Source organism: Gopherus flavomarginatus, chromosome 5, assembly GCF_025201925.1.
Source record: "Gopherus flavomarginatus isolate rGopFla2 chromosome 5, rGopFla2.mat.asm, whole genome shotgun sequence".
NCBI classification, from domain to species: Eukaryota; Metazoa; Chordata; order Testudines; family Testudinidae; genus Gopherus; species Gopherus flavomarginatus.
This window is the reverse complement of record NC_066621.1, coordinates 131,070,528-131,097,355: the sequence shown is the minus strand read 5'-3', so window position 1 is coordinate 131,097,355 and position 26,828 is coordinate 131,070,528. Positions and strand designations below refer to the sequence as shown.

General features: G+C 43.7%; 1 protein-coding gene across 6 annotated transcripts in view; it reads left to right on the top strand.

Moving 5' to 3' along the window:
* Positions 1–6,148: 6,148 nt before the first annotated feature.
* Positions 6,149–26,828, top strand: part of BTBD7 (BTB domain containing 7) — a 113,999-nt gene continuing 93,319 nt past the window's right edge. For 4 of the 6 annotated variants that reach the window (XM_050953217.1, XM_050953214.1, XM_050953218.1 and 1 more), the window contains exon 1: positions 6,149–6,284. The gene's annotated coding sequence lies outside the window, so the exon portion shown is untranslated. Of the gene's footprint in view, positions 6,285–7,352; positions 7,439–26,169; positions 26,258–26,828 lie in introns of all 6 variants that reach the window. The other 2 variants (XM_050953216.1, XM_050953215.1) reach the window with 2 other exon arrangements.

The window sequence follows — 26,828 nt, the reverse complement described above, 5'->3', positions numbered from 1 at the left end:
CTGGAAGGTGTGACATGAATGAGACAGGGGATTACAGGAAGAAAGAGGACAGTATCATGGTTAAGGCAGTTGAATGCTGCCTGGGGAACTGGATTCTATCCCTGCTTTTGTCACAGAATTCCTGTGTGATACTGGGTAAGTCACTTCAACCAAATTTTTCACAGGCTGTCACTAATTGTGTGTTCCTCATTTTCTGAGTGCCTGATCTGAGATCCAGAGGTCTGATTTGCAAAAGTGGTGAGCACTCAAGCAGTAACTGAAGTCAATGGGAGCAGTGCTTTGAACGTATAAAGTGCTGTATAATGCTAAGTACTGTGAAAAATCAGGACCTAGCTATGCCAAACTAGGCACCCTGGGTTAATACCACTCCATCATCTAACATAGGTGGTGTGAAAATAAATTAATGAATGTTTGTGAGCACCACAGAAAAGACCAGGAGGAAATAAATAATTCTGTCATCATAACCCTGGACTTCAGAAAAGTAGACTTAGACTCCCATAGAGAACTGATGGGCAGGATCCTCTGGGAGGCTAATATGAGGGGAAAAGGAGTCCAGGAGAGCTGGCTGTATTTTAAAGAAGCCTTACTGAGGGTGCAGGAACAACCATTCCGACGTGCAGAAAGAATAGCAAATATGCCAGGTGACCAGCTTGGCTTAACAGTGAAATCTTCGGTGAGCTTAAACTCAAAAAGGAAGCTTACATGAAGTGGAAATTTGGACAGATAACTAGGTAGGAGTATAAAAATATTGCTCAAGCATGCAGGGGTGTAATCAGGAAGGCCAAGACATGACTGGCGTTCCAGCTAGCAAGGGATGTGAAGGGTAACAGGATGGGTTTCTACAGGTATGTTAGCAACAAGAAGAAAGTCAGGAAAAGTATGGGACTCTGACTGAATGGGGGAGGCAACATAGTGACAGGTGATGTGGAAAAAGCTGAAATACTCAGACAAGGTCAGTTCCCAGACTGCTGCACTGGGCAACACAGTATGGGGAGGAAGTGAGCAGCCCTTAGCAGTGAAAGAACCGGTTAAGGACTATTTAGAAAAGCTGGACATGCACATGTCCATGGGTCCAGATTTAATGCATCCAAGGGTGCTGAGGAAGTTGGCTGATGTGATTGCAGAGCCATTGGCCATTATCTCTGAAAACTCATGATTGTGGGAGGTCTTGGATGATCAGAAAAAGGCAAATATAGTGCCCATATTTTAAAAAGGGAAGAAAGAGAACCCGGGGAACTACAGACCAGTCAGCCTCACTTCAATCCCTGGCAAAATCATGGAGCAGGTCCTCAAGGAATCCATTCTGAAGCACTTAGAGGAGAGAAAGGTGATCAGGAACAGTCAACATGGATTCACTAAGGGCAAGTCGTGCCTGATCAACCTGATTGCCTTCTATGATGAGATAACTGGCTCTGTGGATATGGGGAAAGCGGTGAATGTGATATATCTTGACTTTAGCAAAGCTTTTGATATGGTCTCCCACAGTATTCTTGCCAGCAAGTTAAAGAAGTATGGATTGGATGAATGGACTATAAGGCGGATAGAAAGCTGGCTAGATTGTTGGGCTCAATAGGTACTGATCAACAGCTTGATGTCTAGTTAGCAGCTGATATCAAGCGGAGTGCCCCAGGGGTCAGTCCTAGGTTAGTTTTTGTTCAACATCTTTATTAATTATCTGAATGATGGGATGAATTGCACCCTCTGCAAGTTTGCAGATGACACTAAGATGGGGGGAGAGGTAGATATGCTGAAGGGTAGGGATAGGGTCCAGAGTGACCTAGACAAATTGGAGGATTGGGTCAAAAGAAATCTGAGGTTCAATGAGGACAAGTGCAGAGTCCTGCACTTAGGAAGGAAGAATCCCATGCACCGCTACAGGCTGGGGACCGACTGACTAAGCAGCAGTTCTGCAGAAAAGGACCTGGGGATTACAGTGGATGAGAAGCTGGATATGAGTCAGCAGTGTGCCGCTGTTGCCAAAAAGGCCAACGGCATATTGGGCTATGTAAGTAGAAGCATTGCCAGCAGATCAAGGGAAGTGATTATTCCTCTCTATTCGGCACTGGTGAGGCCACACCTGAAGTATTGTGTCCAGTTTTGGTCCCCCCACTACAGAAGGGATGTGGACAAATTGGAGAGAGTCCAGTGGAGGGCAATGAAAATGATTAGTTGGCTGGGGCACATGACTTACGAGAAGAGGCTGAGGGAACTGGACTTATTTAGTCTGCAGAAGAATGAAGGGGATTTGATAGCAATCTTCAACTACCTGAAGGGGGGTTCTAAAGAGGATGGAGCTAGGCTGTTCTCAGTGGTGGCAGATGACAGAACAAGAAGCAATGGTCTCAAATTGCAGTGGGGGAGGTCTAGTTTGGATATTAGGAAAAAATATTTCACTAGGAGGGTGGTGAAGCACTGGAATGGGTTACCTAGGGAGGTGGTAGAATCTCCATCCTTAATGTTTTTTAAGGCCCAGCTTGACAAAGCCCTGGCTGGGATGATTTAGTTGGTGTTGGTCCTGCTTTGAGCAAGGGATTGGACTAGATGACCTTCTGAGATCTCTTCCAACCCTAATATTCTATGATTCTAACAGAGTTTGAATAGTTAGTAAATAAGGCCTAAGGACCGCATGTTGAACAATGAGAAGAAGACAAAATATTTAATAGCTGTCATGAAATGAGCACTGCCCATCCTGTGCCCTTAATGAGGTAGGGGTCCTGTGGAAAAAATATGTGATCATGTGATTAAAGAATGTGTCATAATGCATATACACAAGGGGACTGAATTAAGTTACAGACACAATCTTAACTGAGGAATTTCCTAACTTTTGAGCACTTGACTTTGCAACCTTAATAATGTTCTTTTAACTTTTTAAAAAAATGTGTAATAATGGTTAATTTATCAGACTGGCTAGGAATCAAATCTGCAGGAATACTTCATTACTGCTACTATGTTTGTTGGTGATCTATGTATCTAAAAGGCTGTAGTACTGATGTATCACAGACAGTATAAATGTGCATATGGTGGAACAATTTGTTTAGCAAATTTAAAAAGTGATGTTGACAGAGTCCTAACAGAGAGCTGCACAGCCTGGTCTCATTGCTGGCTCTATCATACCACAGCAGGAGCTAGGCAGCACAAAAGGCTTGTGGGAAATAAATAAGAGAAGGGTTTAGATAAAGAGCTGGTAATAGCCAAGGCCTGTATGCCTGGAGACTCACATCAATATCACCACTAAAGACGTCTACTTAGCATAATAAACATCAATCTCTAGTTTTATGTTTTGCCCACTTGAGAATACTGTTACTTTCTGCTCAATTACTAGTCAATATACAGTACTTTAAAGGGTGACTTTTTTTTTTTACAGTGATATACTGCCCTGAGCACTATACAATTTAACTGCAATTTATCCGGAAAAAAGCAGTGGTAAACTGGATGGGAACGGTTTGATCTATAACATTATAAAGTCACAGTTCAGGTGGCCATGAATAAAAAAGTATTGCTTCCAGCAAATCAGAATTATACTGTCTGAGTAAGGTGGATAATGGAATATCTCTGGGAATTATTATGCATTAAGCTTCTGCAAGTGCTGAGTGAACTCAACTCCCTTTGAAAATAATGTATGCTGATCTGCACTCATTACCTTGCAGGAATCTTTGTGCATCTTGGAAGACCAAACCCATTAGTTTAATTGTAAACTCCCTGGAGCATAGATCATCTTTTACTCTGTGTTTGCACAAAACACAGACAATGGGACTCCAAATTTGAGTGGGACTTTGATGTGATATTAGAATACAAATAAATATTATTAGAGAGCAAGGTGTGAGAGGTAATATTTTTTATTGGATCAACTGGTGAAAGTTAGCTAGCTCTGTTGCACCTAGGAAAGTTTACTGGGTGGGAGGAAGGATTTCTTCCATACATTGAATGTTAAAAAACTCAGTCAGAAGAGGACGTAACTGATCATAGCTCTTCTTCCCCAACAAGCAAAGATGAGTCCAATTCACAGGTGTTGGGCTATGCCTTTTTCAATGTGCCCAGCACTTCTTGTACAATGAACATGTTAAGCAAGGGGAGGAGAGGTGATCTGATGTTTGGCATGTGTATGAAATCCAGTTCCATGCACCCTGAAAAACCTTCCCAGATGCAGGTTATTTTTGCAGCACAGAAAGATGCTTGTTCCTTACAACACATGGTGTTGGGTTCTGCTGTGGGCCACACGCAATCAGGTTTGATGAAGTGGTTCACCCCCTCACCTCCCCCCGCACACAATAATAACTCTTTGGGGCACATTTTTGTAGCTTCTGTGGAGTTAAGGAAAAGTCATCTCTTGACTATAGTGATTTAATATGATTTGATCCTTTCTGGTTGCATCTATTTACAGAGAGTTTTCTTGAAAATAAATGTTGCAGTAGCAGCAGAGCTAGCAATGACAGGATTTGCAGCATAAAAAGGGCCTCTGGCATTTTTATTACCATATCACCTAGACCAGTGGTTTTCAAACTGCAGCTAGTGACCGAGTACTGGGTCATGGAATGTAAGGCAATGGGTGGCAGCAGCTCTGGTCAGCACTGCTGACTGGGCCGTTAAAAGTCCCATCAGTGGTGCTGCCCAGCTAAGGCAGGCTAGTCTCTACCTATTCTGACCCTGCGCTGCACCCCAGAAGTGGCCAGCAGCAGGTCTGGCTCCTAGGTGGAGGGGCCACAGGGCTCCACATGCTGCCCTTGCCCCAAGAACTGGCTCCACACTCCCACTGGCCAGTTCCGGGGGGAGGGGGATGACTGTGGGCATGAGCTGCTTGGAGCCACTTATGTGCCTCTGCATAGGAGCCGGATCTGCTGCTTGCTGTTTCCAGGGCGCAGCCCGGTCCATGGTGCCAGGACAGGCAGGAAGCCTGCCTTAGCACCCTTGTTGTGCTGCTAACTGGGAGCTGCCAAAGGTAAGCCCATGCCCCAACCGAGCTTCCCCCAACCCGGAGCCCTTCCTGCACCCCAAGCCCCTCATCCCTGGTCCCACCCCAAAGCCTGCATCCCCAGCCCAGAGCCATGACCCCTCCTGCACCTCAACCCCCCGCCCCAGCCCCCACATACCCTGAACCCCATTCCTGGCCCCACCCTGAACCCCTCACCTCTGCCCCCCAAACCTCTGCCCCGAGATGCTCCCACACTGCAAACCTGACCAGCTCCGTTGGGTCACGGGCATCAACAATTTTCTTCAAGTGGGTTGCCAGAAAAACAGTTTGAAAACCACTGATCTAGACCTGCTCTGACCTTTGTCTCCTATGAAACACAGCCAGCATACTTTTGGCTGCTATAAAATGTGGTCCAATAAAAGATATTACCTCACCCACCTTGTCTAATACAATAATGCTAGACGAGTAGAAGTCGGGAGAGGCTCAGATCTAGAATACACCAGCATAAATCCACAGTAACTCCAATTAAATTGGAATCTGACTGATCAGAATTTTGCTTGTGATCTGTGAACAAGCTCACAGGAAGTTTAAACAAAAAAGGAGCTAAATTAACTCTTCTTGTAAGCAGCTACCACTCCCACGGCACTCTCAGTTCAAACCTGGTGTAAATTACATGTGCGTGTTCAAATGGGCCAGAAAACGGCTGTAAGAGGGACACTGCTGTAACTTGCCCCAGTGTGGCGCCCAAAATGCGGGAGGTACCAGGAAAAGCAATGAACTGAAGGTTGTACAGTAACGATGCCACCCGAACCAGCATCTCCTCAGGTGCGCTGTCCGGGCTCACATGCTTGGCTGCAGCTGGTACCTTGAGCACGCCAGGACCAGGAAGGGGAACAGCCGAAGCGGCGGGACGCGCGCACGCTGGTGACCCCGGTGCTGTGACTGGCCTCTCGGTGCGGGGCGGGCACATCGCCGCCCACACCCCACGGAGGGCGGGTGTGGCCCACGGGAGACCCGTAGGGTGCTTCCCCCGCCCCACATCCCCCCGTCTTCTCGCTCCACGTCGCCGCGCCGCGCCGCTCCCCTGCTCAGCTCCTCCCCACAGCCCACGGCTCCACCAGCGCCTCCGCCCGCCTCCCGCTCCCTCCCCGGCGAATCACGTGACCCAGGCGCCGCAGAGCCGCCGCCGCGCAGGCTCCCTGGCGCTTCTCCCCCGCCCCCCCGTCTAGGGCTCGGGATCAAAATGGCGGCGGCAGCGGCAGCGGGGCCGGAGAGAGGAAACAGAAGGAGCCGCTGAGCGGGTCGGGCTGCGACGCGAATGGAGCCGGCGGGCAGCTGCCGCTGTCGGAGGTGAGGAGCCACCGGAGGCAGTGTGGTGAGTATCTGGGCTCACGGGCCATGCCCCGGCCCCTTCCACCGGGAGCTGGGCTGATACCCCTGTCGCCCACAGGGCTCCCTGTACTTGTCCAAGAGTTGAGCTACAGCCCACCCGCCCCAGTGCTGGGCTAAAGCACCCACCCTCTCCATAGCGCGGGGGGCTGGACTGTAGCCCTCCAGCACCACTGCCCACCTGCCCCAGTGCTGGCCTGCGGCCCCTTTCACTCTCTCCCTCCAGGTTTCCCCTGTGCTCCCACGCTAGTGCTGGGCTGCAGGGCTCCCCTTACGCCCATCTCAGGCAGCTTCCCCTTCTGCCTCGTACTGAGTTGTAGGATTCCCTTTCAGCCCACGGGGCTTGGCTTAGTTTCCTTCTCCATGGCTGTCTGCAGAGTCTCTCTTTAAACCAGTGAGTGGCGGGGCCCCCTCCACTCCACAGGACATTGCACCGTCCCCATGGTGAGTTGTGGGAACCCCAGCCCAACTCTTTTCCTCATGGCTATCTCATTGCCCATCTTAAACGAACTTGGAGTACTTTGCAGGCAATGTGCATGCTTGTCCCTCTGGTACATTCCCACTGCTGGTGGGATGGGGTTTTCATGCTGTTTGCTTATGCATTTCACTTTCCCTCTGTCACAGAAGGGAATGTATGATGACTCCCGCCTCAACCGTAGAAGTGGTGTGAGACTTCATGTGTTTTTCAGGCAATTTGAGATTCTTGGGCAAAAGATGCCTAGAAATGTAAAGTGCTATCAGCATAACAGATACATAGGAAGGTAATAAAACATCAACTTTGTAGCAAAGAATCCTGTGGCACTTTATAGACCAACAGAGGTTTTGGAGCATGAGCTTTTGTAGGTGAATACCTACGAAAGCTCATGCTCCAAAACCTCTGTTGGTCTATAAGTAAGTGCCACAGAATTCTTTGCTGCTTTTACAGATCCAAACCAACACGGCTACCCCTCTGATACTCAACTTTGTAGGATTTGCACCCATTTAAACCACATTTGGATTTGGGCCCAGGGAATGCAATACAGCATTTTTTAGCTTTGTTTCTTTTTCTTTCTAGTAGCCAAACCAATACAGCATAATATGATAAATCTGAAGTGCCTGGCAAACTGCACATACAGCACCACTGAAATGCAATCACTTCTGGTGTGTAAATAACACTTTGTATTTCTGTTTCCCCTTACATCTATTTTGGATATGAGTTTGTTAGTGGTAATAACTTTATCTACCTTACACAGAGGTGTTAAGCTTTGATTTATTTGACTAAAAGGTGGTATAGAAGAGTACATCTCATAGCACTTTATGAACATTAACACCACTCTCAGTGGACAAGTATTATACTTGTATTACATAAGGGGAGGGGAATTCCTTTTACTTACATTCACTGACTTATGTTTTCCTGCTTTGAAGCTCTTGTGTATGAAACCAGAGTACAAATGTTTATTTCCCAATTAGAAATTCAATGCCAGCGTAACTGTCAGGATGAGTAGATGGTACTTTTATCGTTAGTTATGTTCTCTTGTGCTTCCAAATGTAAATAAACTCAGTGGATCGCATTGTCTGAACCTTAAAAGGAGAAATGGTTACTCTTGGCAGAATATCGGAAAGTATAATATATTCAAAGGAATGCACTTGGGGTGTATGTACCTTCAGAGAATAATTTTCCTATAACTAGAATTGTAATTGATACATTGAAATGCATTGAACCAATTGAGAACTTACTATAGTAGAACCTCAGAGTTACAAACACCAGAGTTACAAACTGACCAGTCAACCAGACACGGCATTTAGAACCAGAAGTAGGCAATCAGGCAGCAGCAGAGACCCCTCCTACCCCCCCCTCCCAAACAAATACAATACAGTACTGTGTTAAACATAAACTACTAAAAATAAAGGGGAAGTTTTTTTTAAAAAGGAAACTGTTTCTATGTTTTATTTAAAACAGTATTTTTTCTGCACAGTAAAGTTTCAAGCTGTATCAAGTTGATCAGTTGTAAACTTTAGAAGAACAAGCATAACACTTTGTTCAGAGTTATGAACGTTTCAGAGTTACAAACAGCCTCCATTCCTGACGTGTTTGCAACTCTGCTGTTCTACTGTACTTCAGCACCACTCTCTGTGTAGTAGCACTATGTGATTGTTTCTTGTACATACACATACTAATCACTGGCCGAGTGAATCAAGTCTGTAGTATCTATGACTTGAGAAGTTGGTGTGATAGGCAGTAATTGGTAATTCAGTTCAAATGTTGACTTGCATGGGGTCTTCATGTGGGCAAGGAGGACATTTAGTTTACAATCAATGTTTGTTTCTATTCCTGATGCTTCCCAAAGAACTGATACTAAATTCTTTATAGTTTGATGTATGCAGTGTTGTTGTAGCCATGTTGGTCCCAGGATATTAGAGAGACAAGGTAGGTGAGGTAATATCTTTCATTGGGCCAATTTCTATTAGGGTGCGAGACTGAAGAAGAACTCTGGCTCAAAAGCTTGTCTCTCTCACTAGCAGAAGTTGGGCCAATAAAAATATTACCTCACCAACTGTATCTCTTTATACTTTGACACAGTCTCACTAAGAGTTATGTTAATCTGCTTCAGGGCACAGCATTAGCAGCATTTGGAGTGGGTTGACATTTTCCTCCAACTTTATATGTTTTGGTCAGACTAGAAACACAGTTTTTAAGTTTGGAAATCTTGAACTACTTTTTCTTAGTTACACTCTGGCTTAATTTTTTTATGGTTGTATTTGTTAATATAAATGAATTTCCTTATGTGTCCAGGTTCCCCTGCTGAGTCATAGATGATGGTGTTGTAATCATGTATACCTGGCACTGGATGACTTACAGAGATGCATATATGAAAGACTTGAATTATTTTTATAAGTCATCTTACAATAGATGCACAGACTTGCTGCTGCGCTGTTTTCTCAGGTTTTGAGCCTGTTAGGAGACAGCTTGAAATTTTGTGTGTAGACATATTACATATTCTGATGCAATTGTAGAATAAGCAGTTTTAGTTCATCTCTTTAAATTAATTTCAGCAGGACTATCAGAGCCTTGAGACCAAAGTTAGCCTTCATTTGAGATAAGAAAAAACTGCTGCATATGTGATACAGTTCTAGGTTCATACCAGTGGGTAAAACAAGACAGCCTTTACAAATACATCGTACTTGTTGTTGGCATTAGTTAAGGATTTATTGTGGCAAACTCTTGTTTAAAACTGTTACAAAAATATAACTAGAACTGAAGCTTTCATACTTCTAACATGTTTGTGTAAATGTAAACGTATTTGTGTAGGTTTCCAAATGGCTATTGAGACTGGTATACACTCTCTTCAGAACAGATGCAGAAAAGTAATCAGCAAGCTTAGTCTTGGGGTTAGATCTGTCAGATTGGGGGGAGGGATAGCTCAGTGGTTTAAGCATTGGCCTGCTAAACCCAGGGTTGTGAGTTCAATCCTTGAAGGGGGCATTTAGGAAAACTGGGGTAAAAAATCTCTGGGGATTGGTTCTGCTTTGAGCAGGGGGTTGGACTAGATGACCTCCTGAGGTCCCTTCTAACCCTGATATTCTATGAACCTGAATTTAAGAAGTCTGTGTTCAGATCTGTCTCTAACACCAACTTTGTGACACTGGGTAAGTCACTTAATCACTCTTCTCATTTTTACAGCCCAGGTACTCACAAGAATGTGTGAGGCTTAATTCTCAATGTGCTGCTAAATCCTTTGGTGGAAATTGCTACACAGTTGCACAGTATTTCTCATGTTAATCTACCAATATACCTGTACTGTGACCTGACAGGACTGTTTTTGTGGATGAGAGAAATTTTGCGGATGAGAGAACAATTTGAATTTTCATGTATGTAAAAGACTATGGGCAGGTCCACATTTAAAAAGCAGCAGCGCTTTCGTGAAGATGTTGCTCTGCTGATAGGACAGCTGCTCCTGTTGGCATCGTTAATCCACCTTCGTGAGAGGCGGTAGCTATGTCAATGGGGGAAACCCTCCCATCAAGATAGCACTGTCTACACTGGGGTTAGGTTGGTATAACTGCATAGCTCAGTGGTGTGGATTTTTCCCACCCCTGAGTGATATAGTTATACTGAGATACATTTATAGTGTAGACCTGGTCTACCAAAAAGTATACAGATTGTAATGGTGGTTTTGAGTGCTAATGATTGTTAGGAATGATCACCACATCACACTTCACGCATAGGCCAGTACACAATCTGTGTACTTTTTATTGTAATCTTTTGAAAAAAGAAAAGAAAGCAAAATAGCAAAGCAGGCTTAAGCAAAACTTATTTTGTAACTTGTATCTGAAATCTCACCTTAGCTGCAGCTTCTAATTTTTAGTGCAGTGCTGCGTCTCTCTCTTCCCCCCCGCAGCTAGACTTACACCAGGAAGTCAAATAATGTCAGCAGCTCACCTGGGAGTAGGATTCAGGATCCTCTGTGCTTACAGCTCTTTGTTCTCATGACTAGAGCACAAAGATCTCTTGCAACATGAAGACATTGAGTTAAATTGGAAACTGTTTAAATTGATTATTGAGTAGTACAGAAGTCCACCCTAACAGTGAAAGAGTCTTTGTGTGTGTGTATGTGTATATATTTTAAAAGTGTGTAATTCAGTAACTGAGTAGAACTGAATGCTTTACAGATTTTGGGGGGAGGGTCCTTTTCTTACATTTGTGGGTTTAAATCATTCCCGTAATAGCCATATTGGATCAGACCAGTGGCCAGTACCAGCTGCTACAGGGAGAGAGAGAGAGAGAGACACCTGCAGCAGGTAATTGTGGGATAACCTGCCTCCAGGGGAATTTTATTCCTAATCCCTCGAAATTAGAGATTAGTGTATGCTCTGAATCTTGACAGTTCAAATACCTTCCAGAGCTTTTTAAAAATATATATTTACTATTATAACTGAATAATCTTCTCTGTATAAATGTCTAATCCTCTTGAATCCTTTTAGGTTCTTGGCCTCTATCTTGGGGCACTGAGTGCAACCGTCTAATTGTGTATTGTATGAAAAAATTTACTGTTAGAATTTGCCACCTCTCAGTTTCATTGAGTGTCCCTTTTTCTTGTACTGAGATGAATAGAAGATCCTGATGTACTTTTACCACTTGTAGTTTTTTATAAGCTCTCATCACGTTCCTTGTTGTTTGTGTCTTTAAAGTAAACGGAGTACATCTTTTCAGTTCCTCCTTGTGTGAGAATTTTTCTGTGCCCCGATCATTCTTGTTGCCCATATTTGATCTCTCTCTACTATATTCTATTTGAGAGAGCATTATTTCAGTATGCTAATTTGCAGCTCTTAGTCTTAAGTATGATAAAAGGAGAACATTTGTTTCCTAACTTCTTAACACCAAAAGTTTGAAATGATCATCCAAAGGGAAATATTTGTCATAGTTAAACTTTTAACTAGTTTATGAGTATAGAAAATCTTTCCCTAGCCTTTCAGCTTTGTTTTTTCAAGACCTAATAAAATTCTGCTACCTTCAGAACTGATTGACAGATCTGTGTTAAACTTCTACTGTTAGTGGTGATGCTTCAGTTTCAACAAGTAGAGGCTTGCTCGTAAATGTCTGTCACTTGATCAAAGAATTACATACTTTAAGAAGTGTCGCTCAGTTAGTGGATCTGAAAGTTTTGTGCCAGCCCGTCTCATCTTATGATCTGGAGTCAGATATTGAGATTAAATGCAACTATAGATCCCTTATATGTAACTAATAATCCAATGGTAGGATTTTAATCAGGATTTTGCTTAAATACTATGTACAAACCTGTCTATAACATTAATCCTGTGGAATGTCTTGTCTTGTGTACTAACATAAATAATATTTGTCAGTTACCTTAGGAGTGTACCTAAGGAGCTGGATCTCTTTATATAATGTGATACAAGAGGGGAGTTACCTGTCTTTTGATGCTTTGCAACTGTGCAAAGAAGCAAAATTTAAAAAGCTTAAAAGTAAAGTTATTGCCATGCTTTAGTCATTCTGATAAATACTTCTAAAAAGCTAGAAAAATAAGGAAGTGCATTTTAGGAAGCAATATAAAATCTTAAACTCTCCTCATTGCCTTCATGGCTCAACTTCATCTTGGCCTACATCTTGGATCTTATTTTGTCTTCCTTCACTCCACTAATGGTGCCACCCTCAATGCTTGTGTTATTTCCTTCTCCCTCTCTCACCTCAGTCCCTTTATACTTTGGAAACACTTGTCAGGCCCACACCCGTCTCACTCATATTCCTTGTGAAGACTTCGGCCTTGTCTACACCACAAAGTTGCAGCGCTGGTGAGGGGGTTACAGCGCTGCAACTTAGGAGGTGTACACATCTGCAGGGCATTACCAGCGCTGCAACTCCCTGTTTGCAGCGCTGGCCGTACACCTGGTCGAACCTCGGGTGTAGAGGATCCAGCGCTGGTGATCCAGCACTGGTCATCAGGTGTAGACACTCACCAGCGTTTTTCTTGACCTCCGTGGAATAAGCAGGTATCCCAGCATACCTGAGGAAGCCTCTCTGGTAATCAAGCAGGTCTCCTTCCCCGCGGTTTGCTCTCGTGTTCCCCGAACCCCCCTGCAAGCAGGTCTCCTTCCCCGCGGTTTGCAGGGGGGTTCGAGGAACGCGAGAGCAAACCGTGGGAAGGAGACCTGCTTGCAGGGGGGTTCGGGGAACGCGAGAGCACACCACAGGGAAGGAGACCTGCTTGCAGGGGGGTTCGGGGAACACCGGAGCAAACCGCGGGGAAGGAGACCTGCTTCCCCGCGGTTTGCTCTCGCGTTCCCCGAACCCCCCCTGCAAGCAGGTCTCCTTCCCCACGGTTTGCTCTCGCGTTCCCCGAACCCCCCTGCAAGCCGCCCAACAGCGCTGCAGTGTGGCCACATCTAACACCACTTGCAGCGCTGGTTGCTGTAAGTGTGGCCACTCTGCAGCGCTGGCCCTATACAGCTGTACTACATACAGCTGTAACAACCAGCGCTGCAAAATTGTAGATGTAGACATACCCTTCCACAACATATCTGTGTGAACAGGAGTCACATGCCATCTCTATCTCAGTGTTACTTAATAGAAAAGACTGGTGGAGGAAATTTGAGACGGTGTTAACTTTAACTTATTTTTCTTCCAAGTGGGTCTTATCCTTGGTGTATCATGGCCCAGTCCTGCAAACACTTATTCATGTGAAGCCTTGTCTACGCACAAACTTACCCTTAGTTACAGGGGTGCATCTTTAAACATCTATAAATTTATGCAGACCCCTGTATGGACACACTCTTGGTTTAAAAATAGCTTTTATCAATTTAGTTAAGCTAATTGGTTTAGCCAACTAGTTAGTTCTTTAGGGGCAAGGACTGTTCTTATGTGTGTCTGGTGATAATCTGCAAACTGGACACCATTAAATAAGGCTTGAATAAAGGCTGGGAATAGATGAGTCATTACACTAACTAAAAACTATTTTCCCATGCTAATTTTCCCCCTGCTGTTACTCACACCTTCTTGTCAAGTGTTTGAAATGGGCCATCCTGATTATCACTACAAAAGTTTTTTTTTCTCCTGCTGAGAATAGCTCACCTTAATCAATTGGTCTGGTTAGAGTTGGTATGGCAGCCTCCATTTTTTCATGGTGTGTGTGTGTGTCTTCCTACTGTATTTTCTGCTACATGCATCTGATGAAGTGGGCTTTAGCCGACAAAAGCTTACGCTCAAATAAAATTGTTAGTCTCTAAGGTGCCCCAAGTACTCCTTGTTCTTTCTGCTGATACAGACTAACATGGCTACTGCTCTGAAATCTGGTAATCTGAAATCTGCTCTGAAATCTACCTCGATATAATGTGACCCGATATAACACGAATTCGGATATAACGTGGTAAGCTGTGCTCTGGGGGGGGGCAGGGCTGCGCACTCCATTGGATCAAAGCAAGTTCAATATAACACAGTTTTACCTGTAACACGGTAAGATTTTTTTTGGCTCCCGAGGACAGCGTTATATTGGGATAGAGGTGTAGTCTTCTTTCTGAAAAGAGCACCTATATTAACCTAAGCAACTTGTGATGTTTTCATTCCTTCCAAGATATCTTAAATTCTTAAAGGAATATGCTCGCGTATTATATACTGATCTCTTGTGAAGTATTTTTCTGAATGACTGGATTGCTTATCTTGTGTTAAGATGTGAAATGGGAATATTGCTTCCCACAGCAGCTGCTACACTGATTTTTTTTTACAAACTATAGCAATAATGGTCCACCTTAGGGGAGGAAGGTAGGAAAGAAAAAGGTGAGTTATATGTTGGGAGTAGGAGGAAAAGATACTATAATGTCTTTGCATGATAGGTAGTTTATCTTTGAAAGTAATCCTAATGAAAGGAAAGGTTTTTGTGGTTGTCTTTTCCTCCTGCTCCCAACATATAACTCACCTTTTTCTTTTTCTTCCCTACCTTCCTCCCCTAAAGTGGACCATTCAAAACAACAGAATGCTATAAGATAACAGGAGGAGGAATCAATTATTTTTTGTCAAGATCCAAATTTCTTTGTCAAAATATTGTAAAGGTCCAGAGAAAATAATACAAAAATAATAACAATGATAATTAAATAAAAAGATTTTTGCAGTCTGTTCATAAATGTCTGGCAGTCCAGATTTGGCTGGCAGTCCCGCTATTGACTACTCCTGGATTACATGGTTTGCCAGGGCCTGTGGAACCCTGTTCTTTCTCCATTTGACTTCTCTAATCATCCCCTCTCCTTTAGCTCATTCTTCATGAAGGTTCTTGTCTTAAACAAACGAAACACGGAAATCCATTTAAGGTTGACACTTTGTCTCACCGCATTATAGGCATCTGTGCTGCAGGTATCTGATATGTGGGGGATGAACCTGTTACAGATATAAAGTCCTATAATACATGGGAATAGCTGAGTTAATTAGCTTGCTTTTCAATTTCTTTTGGCTGTTTGCTTTCTTCAGAAACGTTATTAGAACCTCCTGGTAAAGAGTGGGGGGGGAACAATTAAATTCATCATACCTGCCACTTTCCATGCAGATACCTCCGTTACAGTCTGATGTGGTACCTCTAGGAAGTTTTGAGGTGCATTATACTGTTACATTCTTTAAACATTGCAACATAGATGGAAACAATAATACTAAATATTGACAAAATGCATATTTTGGAGCCATGAAGGCATGGATCATTTGCTATAGTAACAGAAGTGACATTTTTAACAATAAAGCAAAGCAGTGCACTTTGCAATACTTTTGTTTCGAAACTGTAAATGTAGTGTACTGGATGAAAGCTCAGCATTTTCTAACAAGTATCACATACAATGTGTAGAAGAACATGAGAAATATTGTGTTATGATCAGACTTTCAAACATACCAAACACCTGTGTTCTCACTGAAATCTGTTATAGTTGGTACTATGGGGGTTTGATTTCTCCAAAAATGTATGTGCGCTGTTAATTCAGCGATCTATTATGTCTGAATTTAAACAGAATTGAATGCTTATCACGTTCTTGTTGTTGTTTCTGAACCATCAGATTTGGATCAGAAAGTAGCTTCCATCTCTGACTCAACTATTAATCACTTTATTTTTTATTCATTTATTAAACACCGCCAGGAAAAAAAGGATTTATAATGGAAATACTGAAAGACTTTTTATTATACCAGAGTGGTCATCAACTGCTACAATATTAATTTCTAATTACAATAATGTAGATTACAGTCTTGGGACAGTGTTTTTGTAGGCATTTCTGTGCTTATCCTAAGCTCTTATTTGACTGAGTAAATTACTCTGTAACCTAGGCAGTACTGGTGATAAAATTCTTCTCTAGCCATTGAGTCCAGAAAATAGCAGTAGTCAGTTACCAGTCAGAGATTTACAGAAGATCAGTATTTGCTTTTGTTGGATTAACTATCAATTTAAGGAGAGTAAACCCAGAAATTGAGATATATTTTTTCAAAATATTTTTATCTTCACTACTGAGAACATCTCAAGTAATTCTGACATACTGAATGGTTTTGCAGTTTATTGTTGTGATACTTCCTGGGGTACCCAGGGTTGTGTAACCACTCACCACCACCTGCCCTTAGGGTGAAGCAGCCTTGTCTGTGCCTGCTGTGGATCAGCTCCCAGAACCCACCAGCCTCTGGTGACACAAGCATTGCCTTCAAGGTCCTTGCAGGCTTTGCTCTCTATGTATAGATATGATAGGCACACACCAGCCCCCAAATCCTCAGAGCGTTCTCTGCAGTGTCTAGCTGGGAGGGCCAGAGTGGGCTATTCCCACAAAAACAGTACACAACAGCTTGTGAGATTCAACTCAGGAGCAGCACTTTGCTTAACACCACTAAGATATATTGATAGTGAAAAGAGAATAAGTTATAGTAGATTCTACTGATTAGCATCCCCTTGGTTGCCATAAAAAAATTGCTATTATTCAGCAGTTGCTAATAAGCTGAAGGCAGATTTGTGAGACTGTAGCTGGGGAAGAGAGCACTGGGGGAAGTCCCTTCCCTGGCTGCAGCCATGCAACCTACTGTGGGAAGGGCAGGAGCTGGGGAAGGTGGTGGGGCTGCAGCCCAGATTCTGGTGCTTTCTAAGAGGCTTGAGGCCCACAGAGAAGCATGACTGTATCTTTCTATGTGCTCTCCAGGCATCAGGGCTCAGCACTTCCTTCCCTACATACAGTCCCCCAGCGGGGCACAGCCTGGAGAGCACAGCTCCAGCATCTGTGCTGCAGCCTCTTTCCCCACCGTAAGTGGCGAGTTATATGGGCCCATGACACCCATGCTACACCAACATTGAGGAACATGGGCCTGGCTCCTCCAATGTTTGAGCTTATATTTTACATACATTTTGACGTAAATACTATCTCTGTTCACAGTTGTCCACTGAGTATCAACTTGAAGGGCACGCTTAACCTTATTTTCGTAGGTGCAGGAACTAGGGCTTTGGGGGGGGTGCTGCAGCACCCCCATGCTTTACACGGGATCCCAGCTGCCGCCCAGGGCTCCGCTGCCGGCCCTGCGCCCGGGGTTGGGTGTGTGAACAGGGGTAGCATATATATTGGCTTACAAGGCAGGTGTGGGAGGCAGGACTTGGACCCGTTCTGAGAACCACCAAAAATTATATAAACTTGGCGCCCATGCTCCCTGCTACTGCTCTGTGCACAGCCCCTTACTTCTTGTGTGCTTCCTGTGTGCAGGCAGGTTTGCCAGATGGCAGCCCCAGAAGGACGGGCTGGGGTAGGCTGAGCATTGACTTCTCTGGCTGCAGACCTGCAAACTTGCCTGAAGACGTGTCCCAGCACTTTCTTCCCTGGCTGCAGCCTTGTAAACCTGCCTCCCGGTGGTGACTTCCTTCCAAAAATGTTTCTAATAAGTGGTGTGCCGTTGCTAATATCTGAATTCCATTAAGGTTAATGTTAATGGGATGGTATTGATTCCCAGTAATATGTTGCCAGTAACCGGGAGCTGCTAATGTCAGGATTGATATTAAGCCTAAGCTACTGTACTATCAAATACTAGAGATGGTGAGTAAGGATATTGGAAACAAATGGTTACATATAAAGCAAAATCATAACATGCTTTCTAGAGACTAGAGTTAACAGACTAACCTCCCCTCTAAAGAAGTTTGTCACCCAAAGTGCTCTGCAGCGTTTTCAACCAAGATTGGCTGAGACCCTACTTTCATGAATGCAAATACGTTGTCCATTTATTTCCTAGGTGCAGCATGCCCAGGTGTCATATTTGCTTTCTGGAAATACCCCCTGTCTCCTGAGTTCATTGTCTTTGCTCCTAGACAGGCTAACTACTGTCCCCTCCCTCGACTTATTTTTTCCTGTGTGTTCATTTCTTGTTGACTTCATAAACATTTGGCTTTGTTTGTAAATGGGAAACCATTGTAAGCTTAAAATGTTTAATTTACAGATTAAACAGATCCAATTATTACTTCCTGTCTGGAAAAAACAATGAGGAGTCCTTGTGACACCTTGGAGACTAAGAAATATATTTGAGCATAAGCTTTTGTGGGCTAAAGCCCACTTCATCAGATACATGGAGTGAAAAATACTATGAGGTGTGTGTGTGTGTGTGTGTGTGTGTGAATATATATATTGCAGCACATGAAGAGATGAGAGTTGCCTTACCAAGTGGCGGGTCAGTGCTAATGAGGCCAGTTCAGTCAAGGTGGATGTTGTCCATTCCCAACAGTTGACAAGAAGGTGTGAGTATCAATAGAGGGGAAAATTGCTTTTTGTAATGACCAATCACTTCCAGTCTTTATTCAGGCCTAATTTGATGGTGTCCAGTTTGCAAGTTAGTTCCAGTTCTGCAGTTTCTCATTGAAATCTGTTTTTGAAGTTTTTTATTGAAGAATTACTTTTAAGTCTGTTGAGTGTCCAGGGAGATGTAAGTGCTTTCCTACTGTTTTTTGAATGTTTACAATTCTTGATGTCTGATTTGTGTCCATTTATTCTTTTGTGTAGAGACTGTCCTGTTTGGCCGGTGTACATGGCAGAAGGGCATTGCTGGCACATGATGACATATATCACATTGGTAGATGTGCAAGTGAACAAGCCCCGGATAGTGTGGCTGATGTGATTAGGTTCCTTGAATAGATATGCAGACAGAGTTGGCAACAGGGTTTGTTGCAGGGATTGGTTCCTGGGTTAGTGTGTTTGTTGTGTGGTGAGTAGTTGTTGGTGAGTATTTGCTTCAGGTTGGAGGGCTGTCTGTAAACGAGGACTGGCCTGTCTCCTACGCTCTGTGAGAGTGAAGGATCGTCCTTCAGAATAGGTTGTAGATCCTTGATAATGCGCTGGAGAGGTTTTAGTTGGGGGCTGTAGGTGACGGCTATTGGCATTATTTATTTGGCCTGTCCTGTAGTATGTGACTTCTGAATACCTTTCTGGCTCTGTCAGTCTGTTTCTTCACTTCACCAGGTAGGTATTGTAGTTTTAAGAACGCTTAGTAGAGATCCTGGAGGTGTTTGTGTCTGTCTGAGGGATCAGAGCAAATGTGGTTGTATCTTAGAGCGTGGCTGTAGACAATGGATTGCGTGGTGTGGTCTGGATGAAAGCTGGAGGCATGTAGGTAAGTATTGCGGTCAATAGGTTTCCGATGTAGGGTGGTGTTTGTGATCATTTCTTACTTGTACTGTAGTGTCCAGGAACAGGAACTGGATCTCTTGTGTGGACTGGACAAGGCTGAGGTTGATGATGGAGTGGAAATTGTTAAAATCCTGGTGGAATTCCTCAAGGGCCTCCTTCCCATGGATCCAGATGATAAAGATGTCATCAGTGTAGAGCAGGGGCATTAGGGGACGAGAGCTGAGGAAGTGTTGTTCTAAGTCAGCCATAAAATGTTGACATACTGTGGGGACATGCGGGTACCCATAGCAGTGCTGCTGACTTGAAGGTATAAATTGTCCCCCAGATCTGAAATACTTGTGGGTGAGGACAAAGTTCAGCCACCAGATTTGCTGTGACATTATCGGGGATACTGTTCCTGATGGCTTGTAGTCCATCTTTGAGTGGAACGTTGGTATAGAGAACTTCTACACCCATAGTGGCTAGGGTGGTGTTTTCTGGAAGATCATCAGTGGATTGTGGTTTCCTCGGGAAGTCAGTGGTGTTGCGAAGATAGCTGGGAGTGCTGGTAGCATAGGGCCTGAGGAGGGAGTCCACATAGCCAGAAAATCCTGCTGACAGGGTGCCAATGCCTGAGATGATGGGGCGTCCAGGGTTCCAGGTTTATGGATCTTTGGTAACAGATAGAATACCCCTGGTTGGGGCTGTAGGGTTGTGTCTATGTAGATTTGTTCCTGTGCTTCTTCAGGGAGTTTCTTGAACAGATGGTGCAGTTTCTTTTGGTAACCCTCAGTGGGATCAGAGGGTAATGGCTTGTAGAATGTGGTGTCAGAGAGTTGCCTAGCAGCCTCTCGTTCCTATTCTGACCTATAACTTTGACTATTTTTGAAGGGGCTTCTCTTTCCCATAGTAAATGGAGTTCTTAAACTATCAGGTTTTGTGACGGGCAATTACCTCTTCCAGCAAACTCCAAAAAGTTCATTAGCTTTCTTAGTAGTTATCTTTTTTTCTTCCCGCTAGTAAAACTGATTTGATGGATTAATTTTTCTAGTACCAGAATTTCCCACACCTTAATATTCTACTTTATATTAAATCTAAAATATGAGTAGAGTAACAAATTTTCTATAATTCATTTTAGGATGCAGATGCTGAAAGCAATTTTATGCAAGTTCTGCTTTCTAAATTAATTGTACTAGTTAGTTTGGTTCTGTATAGTAGTATTTTTAGAGCAAGTCATGAAGCAGGAGATCAGAATTCAAAATCCTTGGCCCAATGTCGTTACCCAAAGACGACAGTGCAGTATCATGTCCAGCTTGATAAATGAAATACAATCTCTTATTTAAAAAAAAAAGACTTAAGGGTTGATTTTCATCTTTAATCTCCAGTGACAACAAATGTCCCAGGAAGTATGTTTAAGGGGAGCAATGGGGGGAGGGTGGGAATGGGTGTCAAGAAAGCACAGGAATGGGTGGGAAGTCAAGTTGATGTCAGGGTATGTCTTCACTGTAGGCTTAACCTAGGCTCTTACTCCCTCCCTCCCCCCCCCCCCCCCCCCCCGCCATCCACACACATACAACCCTTTAAACCCAGGTTTATATGTGCTTTGAATCCAGGTTTGCTTGCCCAGTGAGGGGTATAGGTTAGAACCACAGGTTTTGTTAGGCGGGCTCAAATGTACTTACACTGCAGAGGGGAAGCAGCTGAAGTCTGGGTTATAAAGCTTGGGTTTTGAGAGTTCTTCGGTGCCAGTGCACAATGCCATACCCCAATTCCCTAGGTCTATATTTTCTGTCCCTTCTACCTACTAACTTTCTATTCATCTCCGATCTACTATAAACAACCTGCTGGTTTACATATACCTGGTCAGTGTTTAAGTCCTCATTCCACATGTCCTGCTCCATTTCTGCACTGACCAGCTTAGCTGAATAATGTGAGAAGATGCCATCCCAGTGTGCTGCTAGCTGACTAGAGGATCACATCAGGATTCTGGTTGCCCTCTGGTGCAGGTACAGCAAATAATGTAGTTTTGAGATGCACCCGAAACTGTCCTTTTCAAGAGGCTGCCAGAGGAGGTGGATCAAGTGGCCAGCTATCCAGTGTCTGGAGTGAATTAAAAATGTCAAGAGTGCTTATCTCAAGGCAGAGGATACCAATAACAAGTCAAGCAACTCAATGTCTCCTTGCCCCTAACATAAGGAGTTTGAATCAGGTGCTCACCATAGCCCAAAGTACTGAACCCACCATCATACATGATAGGCTTTTGACCCAGACTGTCCTGTTTTTGTTTTTGTGTTTAGACCAGGGACAGGGATGGTACCAGAGGAGACCCTTGCAGCAGAGGGTGCAGAAGAGCTGGAACAGACCATGTGGTCTGATAGTCTGAGGGACATCTTTCATCTATATTCTGAGAATTATTAGGAGATGAACCTGGGGAATGGACTGCATAAGAAGCCGCAGCAGAGTTAGAGCTACAGCTGAATAACTGTCTGCTTCCATTTTCATTATTTGGGGGGACATTGCAATTTAAGTGGAAATATTTCCCAGGTGATGACTAAGGCTATGATTCTGCAGGGAGGTCATGGGTTTTTTGGGGACCTCCATGTCTACTTTTGAGGCAGGGCTGGAGCAACTGTTAGCCCTGGGCTGCCGGAGCAGTGACTGCCAGAACAGTTGACTGGTGGCCAGCCCTGGGACCACCAAAACAGCGGCTGGAGTTGGGTCAGCTACCCTGGGATGGGAGCAGCCGCAGTCAATTCCTGCTGCAGGAGCAGCGGCGGGGCTGGAGCTATGGGGTAGCCTTAGCTTCAGTTCACCCTTTCTGCATTCCCCTTTCCATCCCTACATGTGTGACTTAAGATGGATTCCAAGCTCTGTGTGGGGGATGCATATTAAACATGCAACTAATGATTCAGTCGAGCTATGTTTGAACTAATTACTGGGAGATGGGAGGAGAATCAAAGCTGGGATTATAGGTTTAGAAAGCATAAATGCGTATTTCCACAGACTCCTTGCCTTATAACTTTGTACACACTGGGGTACTATTACACAGTTATACCAATACTAGTATTAACTCCAGACATCCTGTATTTTAAGTCCCAGTGGTTGTACTAAGTGGAAAAAGTCCCTTCGTGATTGTGGTACTTGGTCTCCTGATGCTGTCCAGGCCTGTGGGAGGGGGAAGGAAGTTGTGGTGTACTCAAGCTTCTGTATCTTGGTTAAGCATTCTCTTACTGCTTGCCTGAATTTTTTTCTCTACTCCTGCCTGGCTGGTGGTTTTTTAATATATATAATATACATTTTTGATCTATAATATACATAGGTGACCCAAGATGATTGGTGAGATTCCTGGGCAGACCACTCTTCCAGCAGCTGACCTGTAGCTTACTGTCTCTGTTTGTTGATTTACAGTCAGCACATGATGAAATATCTACTTTGCACAAACACAATAGCAAATAAACATATATCTACACATATGCGTGCATGCACACACACAGCAGTAGTATGCATCATTATGCTGCTTGAGGCATATTACCATGTGATGCAAGGAGGTGGGCAGCACAGGCACACAAGAATCCCTAATTTCTTTTGCTCACCTGAACCAGGGTCGGCTCCAGGCACCAGCACGCCAAGCGTGTGCTTGGGGCAGCAAGCCACGGGGGGCGCTCTGCCGGTCGCCACGAGGGCAACAGGCCGGTTGCCTTCGGCGGCGTGCCTGTGGAGGGTCCGCTGATCCCGCGGCTTCAGCGGACCTCCCGCAGGCTGCTGCCAAATTTGCGGGACCGGGGACGTTCCACAGGCAAGCCGCCGAAGGCAGCCTGCCTGCCGTGCTTGGGGCGGCAAAATGCCTAGAGCCGCCCCTGACCTGAACCCTGCCTCAGTGGTGATGGGTGCAATCTCTGACTGACTATATTGGACTTGTAAACCAGCAGTGTCTTGAGTCTACTCCTGGTGGAAGCCCTCATCCTTATTCTCACAGATGTTGGTGTTCTTATGCCAGACACCAAGAGGCATAGGCTGAACATGCATGGGCCGAATGGGTACTGGTAGCAGAAAAATTGCAAACTCAAGGCTTAAGAGGCACATGAGTTCCTCAAGTGGAGCAGCCACAGGGACGTGCATCTTGAAGAAATGCAGTTCCTGGCCAATGTGAATGACCTCTTCTTATGGTTGACCAAGACCTTCATGATGATTTGAGTAATGTCCTTGCTGATTGACATATGCTCCTTGTGCTGGACATACAGTGGGTAGAGGGATGTCATCAGTGGCTCCAGTTCAGTTTGGAAACCCCATTCTCTCAAAGCCAGCTGTTCCAGGCACACTAACTGTGTCTGCTACCCATGGATGTAAAACAGCAGTACCTGCCCCACAAAGCTCCATTGCTACAGCACTGAATTAGCTTTCCAGCACCAAAGTGGTTAGGCATTAACATGTGCAGTGTAGGGTAGCAAGCTTCCAGCTGGCAGTATCAACCCACTTCTGGATTGGTATGGCCTCCCTTATTAGCATGATCTGGCACTGAAAGGTCAGGGCAAGATCCTCATATGATTCCATGAAGGTCTACTTCCTCATGGGGAAGTTTTGGAGGCACTGCTGATCTTCCCAGAGCTGCATGATGATGTAATGACACTACAAGTTGTTCTGCACCAGAAGTGCCAGTCCACATACGATAGGTGGCATTCATCAGCTGTCTCTGCTCTGCCATATCATACTTGCATGATCTTTTCATGAATTCCTGTGGCTGCCTTAGGAGGGTCACAAACAGCTGTTGAAGTGCCCTCCACCGTATCCCATACCTGTAACTGCATCCTGCTGAAACAGCAGTGCTCCCAAAAGTAGGAAACAGTTCATGCACCTGATGTGGGAACCGTGCTTTGGCCTGGATGAAGAGGAAAGAAGTGAGGAGTGTGCTGAGCCAGAAGTGTTTTGTGCTACTGTGGTGGCAGGCTGTGAATACTTCCACACAGAGGCTTGGGAAGGACAGACAAGTTCTCCCACAACATACTGCAAAATAAATGAATGGCTCAAGTTAGTGAGACACTAAGAGAAACCTGGGATATGCCTACAGAAATCCTAGCACTTAAATTGGCCTACTGCAGAACCAATGTGGCTGCAGCTACGTGGGTATGAGTCAGGTGTGGCTCTGAAGTCCTGCAGATGGATTTGTCTTACCACAGTGCTTAGACTTTGATAACCTGCAGTGGAGACCTACCTTACGTAGACATCAGTTAAAATGTTTAAAGCAGGGTTAATATGCTAAAGCAGGGTTAATATGCTGAAGCAGGGAAACGTATCTAACGTTACATATGCTGCCTACGTACCAATATGTCCAATACATTTTAGAAACTAATGATAGATCTCTCAGAATGGAAATGTTGCTGAACTGTCAGGCTGCCCAGGTGACATTTATTCATACCATACTCCATGGCAGCTTCACTATACTTTGGGGTAGGAGGTGGTTCAGTCTCAACCCCTGCCCCCCCAACTAAATCAACAAACAGTATTTGAATAGACCTTTATTAATACAGTCAATGACTACACATTTTTTAATGCTATCAATTTGTTCTTTTGTGTATGTATAACAACTATTAACATTTTACAAACTGGAAAGACTTTTCTCAGCTACCTGTTGATCTCTAGGTGTATCCCATTGTTGTAATGTACAAATCTGAGAAGATTTATGCCTCAAAATATAGCAGTGAGACATCTTAACTTCTAGAGTCTGCCAAATTATTACTCTGAAATGAACAAGAGGTCACTGAATGTGGTATTTAAAGTATGTAGCTGCAAATACTTTAGTTTTGAAACTATATATCAGTTATTCCTTTTTTATTTTATTTATTATTGTGTGAGTAAAACAGAAATTTCTTTCCTCTCACTTTTTCACCTCCACCAAGTTTAAAGGAGCTTTTACCATTTTGTGAAATAGAAAGGAAGAAGCAGCAGTGGGAAGTTAAACTGTGGATCAAGTGGCAATATATGTTAACTGCGAAGTGTTTCCTCCTTCACTTGGAGGAACAGAAAAGAGAACTCGAGAGAGTACTTTGTATTGTTCTCTTCTAACTGTTTGACTAAAAAGCCATGTTGAGAGTCTTCAGAGGTGCATGTTCAGCTCTCCATATAGGGATGACCATTGCAGATAATGGACCAGTGTAAAGAAAAATGTGAGATATTGGATGAGCGATATTCTGCTCCCCCCACTCCCCAACACATACACAGAGCATGCAGGATAAAATGAAATGGGGAAGGGAGAAATTTAGAGGACCAGGGAAAGGATAGCGTATTTCATGAAGTATAAAATAGGGCACAGAGGACTGTTCCATTTTTAAAGGGTAGATTGTAATGGTGTCTTTCCACTAATAAACACAACTCAGTTGACTGGTAATAAAAATAAATAGAAATTTTCCCCTCCACTCCTCCACACATTTAGGATATACCAGCCCTATCCAAAGACAGAGAATACTTGATTTGTGGTGTGGGACAGTTGTAAAGGTGTAAGATATCTGGCTTAGGGAAGGATAATCACTCTGCTCAGGGGGCTATTTTACCACAATAAAGACAGTCTACTTATTCATTTTGCCAGAGGTTCTAGTAGTTACTTGTCAAGACTGATAATGCATACGTTCACACATTCTGAAGTATGTAGGTGTTGCAAAATTCAATAAATGAATTGCGTGTGTGTATATATAGTACTTTTCAATAAAATAGGTATCCAGTTTAGCCTTTTAGTAAACTGACGTGAGTATCTGAAACTTCCTGGATTTTTATGTAAAATTTCTGTTTTGATTGTCTTCATGCAATAGGACAAGGAGCGATCACTTCAGAAATCCAGAAAATGTTTGCTGTAGGAAATCTGGAAGACATAACATCCTCTTCTTGCTACGAGAAAATGTAAACAAAGATCCAAGTTTGCTATCTAAGTGCTAAAATGGTTCTCTGACTAAATCTTTCATTCTGAGCTTAATTGATACCTTTTATTCTCCCATCTAAGAAGAGCCTTTTTCTTCCTCATCAACACAATCTTCTTTCAAATAGAAAAAACCTTATGAACAAAGTTATAGCAGGTTGCAGTTACTTTGAAAATTAGGTGTAGATAATGGACTGGCTTAGCTCTTAATATGTTGTGTTTCTGACACTATCTAGAGTTTGTGCTTGTGTATGCAGCTATTGTACATAATGAAACACAATGACTTTGACAGCTACATGTGCTGAAATGATTGACACTGACCCACTAGAGATCTCTTTACATAAGAAATTATGAGATATAAATTTTAGTAGCTAAATGAGAACAGCCATGTTGACTTCAACTTAATATAAAATACGGAAGGGGGTGGGGGGGAATCAGTTGTCCATACGGAAAAGGACAGCATAGAATGGGAAAGAATTGTAATGTGTAGGCTCTTAAATCAACATTAAAATATTATAATAGCACCATCAGATTGTATGTTTGAGTTATTTCAGT